Source organism: Hyperoodon ampullatus, assembly GCF_949752795.1.
Source record: "Hyperoodon ampullatus genome assembly, chromosome: 6".
NCBI classification, from domain to species: Eukaryota; Metazoa; Chordata; class Mammalia; order Artiodactyla; family Ziphiidae; genus Hyperoodon; species Hyperoodon ampullatus.
In genome coordinates this window covers 57,469,346-57,473,042 of record NC_136919.1, presented here as the reverse complement: position 1 = coordinate 57,473,042, position 3,697 = coordinate 57,469,346, and the positions used below count along the sequence as shown (strand labels likewise).

General features: G+C 35.6%; 1 pseudogene across 1 annotated transcript; it reads left to right on the top strand.

Moving 5' to 3' along the window:
- Positions 1–1,275: 1,275 nt before the first annotated feature.
- On the top strand, positions 1,276–1,852 carry LOC307054760 (small ribosomal subunit protein eS7-like; annotated as a pseudogene). Its single transcript has one exon. The product of its transcript is annotated as a small ribosomal subunit protein eS7-like (transcript).
- The last annotated feature ends 1,845 nt before the right edge of the window (positions 1,853–3,697 follow it).

Genomic DNA, 3,697 nt, shown 5'->3' with positions numbered 1-3,697 from the left:
ACAACTAGAGAAAGCCTGTGCGCAGCAACAAAGACCCAACGCAGCCAAAGATAAATAACAAAAAATTTTTAAAAATATATATGTATTTATTAAACAAATATGTAATGAAATCTTACTATGTGTGACACTGTTCTAGGTGCTGAGTATACAGGGTTAACAAAACAAATCAAAATCCTTATGCTTCTAAGCATCCTTATTCTTATCTCACCAGAACTTATATATTAGTGAGAAAGAGAAACAGTGAAAAGAATAAGAATAAGAATGAGAAGGGAGAAGGAGGAGAAGAAGAAGAAGAAAGAAAAAGAAGAAGAAGGGACCATGTATGTGTGTGTGTGTATATATATATATATATATATTTTTTTTAATTGTGTAAGTTCCATTGAGAAAAATGAAAAATGGAGAAGACAAGGAGGACAGTAGGGGGGGAGATGCAATTTAAAATTTTAAGTGCTAAGAATAGACTATGGGGAACAAGGGTGAAGCAGAAAGACAATGGTGGCTTAGCATAGGGTGGTGATAGTGAGAGAGGTGAGAAGTGGTCGCTTTCTGGGTTTATTTTTAAATTAGAGCCAATAGGATTGTTAATAGATTGAATTTAAGAGAAAGAAAAGAAAGTTAACACGAGAGAAGCTAACTTGGGGAAGAAGGTGAAGGTTTCCTTTTGGATGATGAGGGTAGTGGAGGTGTTAAAGGTTTGAAGAAAGAGGAGAAGTTATGAAATAGTAATTTAGGAAGAAACAGAATGAAGGAGAAAGAAAGATCTGAAACCACAATAAATAGTAGTTTTGTAAAATTGAAAAAGACGTAAGTCCTCAGACTGGAAGTGCAAAGTCTTGAACTGAATATATAAAAATAAATCCACATGTCAACATTAAAATGAACCTGCAGAACATCAAAGAAAATAAGACTTTTAAAGCTCTCAGATAGCAGACTTTTCCTCAGCTGCAATCAATGCCAAAAAATAACAATAATATCTTCAGGGCTGACAGGAAATAACTGTCAATCTACACTCTTATGCCCGAACAACCTTTCAGTTGTAGAAACAAAAGAGTCATTTCACCACACAAAAACTTGGAGTATTTACCAACTACTGATCCTCACAAAGGGAACTATTAAATGATTTATCTCAAGAAGAAAAAATGAACCCAGAAGGAATGGAACAGCACACACACACACACAAATAAAAATAACTATTTTGAATTTTTTAAAGTACAATAAAAGCTCTAAACACAATAAAAAGATGGAGTGGGGTGCCGTGTCGTCAAGGTCCCAGCCATGTTCAGTTCCAGCGTGAAGATCATGAAGCCCATGACGAGGAGCCAGACGAGTTCAAGTCTGGCATCTCCCAGGCCCTCCCGGAGCTGGAGATGAACTCGGACCTCAAGGCCCAGATGCAGGAGCTGAACATCACGGCCGCCAAGGAAATTGAAGATGTTGGTTGTCAGAAAGCTATCATAATCTTTGTTCCTGTTCCTCATCTGAAATCCTTCCAGAAAATCCAGATCTGGCTAGTGCGTGAGTTGGAGAAGTTCAGCAGAAGCATGTTGTCTTTATCGTTCAGAGAATTCTGCCTAAGCCAACTCGAAAAAGCCATACAAAAAATAAGCAAAAACGTCCCAGGAGCCACACTCTGGCAGCCGTGCATGACGCCATCCTGAAGGACTTGGTTTTCCCAAGTGAGATCGTGGGCAAGAGAATCCACATGAAGCTGGATGGCAGCCGACTCATAAAGGTTCGTTTGAATAAAGCACAGCAGAACAATGTGGAACACAAGGTTGAAATGTTTTCTGGTGTCTATAACAAGCTCACGGGCAAGGATGTTAATTTTGAGTTCCCAGAGTTTCAGCTGTAAACAAAAATGACTAAAATATTATTCACACACACACAAAAAAAAGATGGAGTGGGGGCATTGTTCCTTGGTAGTAAAAGCAGAAAGTAATGTTTGCCAGAAAGATAGAAATATTACATAGCTAAATGTTGGCAGTAAAATTTATGGTTAAATATTTTGGTAAACATTTAAGAGTAATAACTAAAATGGTAGGAAAACAATCTAGTTTATAAAACAGCATAAGGGAGGGAAAAATGTAATTATCTTATTAGTCCAATAGATGAAAGGAAGTAAAAGAAAATAAGCGAGAATAAAAAAAGGCAATCAGAAAACCTAAAATGAAAGGGTAGAAGTAAACCCAAATATGTCAGAAAACTCAATCAATGTAAGTATTTGACCTTGCCTAATAAAAAATTAAGCTTGGTTTTGTGAGTCTTTTGCAGGCGATTTAAAAGTGGATTGTGTTTTTATAGCACATCTGGTAATCTCTGCTTCAGAGAATAAAAGAAGTAATATTTCCAACTCATTTTGTAAGGTTAGTCTAACACTAATATTAAAGCCAGACAAGGATTGTAAAAGAAAAGCATATATTTGCAAAGAGATATAAAGTCCAAAATAAAACATCAGCAAATCATTTGTCAGTGTATAAAAACCAAAGAGTTTATAAGAAAATCTATGTCATACACTTTAAATACAGATTAAAGGAGATAAGTATATACTTATCTTAATAGATGCAGGAAAGTCATTTTATAAAATGTAATATTCATCAAGCTTTAAAAAATCTCTGCAAACCAGGATTATAAGGGAACTTCCTTAACACCATATACCTATAGAAAGCACAATCTTAATAAAACATTTCACCTACTATGACTGCTTCACTTCAATATTGTGATAAAAGTCCTAACTGATCAAATAAGAAAAGAAAGGAAATAAGAAGCATAAAACTTGGGAAGGAAACCTGAAACCTCTTCTTATTTGTAAATGATGTGATTGCCTAAAGAAAATGAGAGTCCATACAAAGTTAGAATCAATAAGAGAGCTCAGGAAGAGTTTATACGGACATGAGTTATGCCCCTATGGACTAGCAATAACCACATAGAAAATGTAATAGAAAAAAATATAACCCTCAAAATATCAATAAAGTGTGGTTTTTTTAAATCTAGGGATAAATCTAAGAAAAGATATGCTATAATTTTATGGGGAAGACTTAAAAATAGCATTGAAGGATCTGAATTAATGTTGTGATATACCATGTTCATTTTTTTCTATACTTTACTTTTTTTATTTTTTATGTTTTTTTAATCTTTATTGGACTATAATTGCTTTTCAATGGTGTGATAGTTTCTGCTTTATAACAAAGTGAATCAGTTATACATATACATCTGTTCCCATATCCCTTCCCTCTTGCGTCTCCCTCCGTCCCACCCTCCCTATCCCACCCCTCCAGGCGGCCACTAAGCACTGAGCTGATCTCCCTGTGATATGTGGCTACCTCCCACTAGCTATCTACCTTACGTTTGGTAGTGTATATATGTCCATGCCTCTCTCTCGCTTTGTCACAGCTTACCCTTCCCCCTCCCCATATCCTCAAGTCCATTCTCTAGTAGGTCTGTGTCTTTATTCCTGTCTTACCCCTAGGTTCTTAATGACATTTTTTTTCTTAAATTCCATATATATGTGTTAGCATACAGTATTTGTCTTTCTCTTTCTGACTTACTTCACTCTGTATGACAGACTCTAGGTCTATCCACCTCATTACAAATAGCTCAATTTCGTTGCTTTTTATGGCTGAGTAATATTCCATTGTATATATGTGCCACATCTTCTTTATCCATTCATCCGATGATAGACACTTAGGTTGTCTCCATC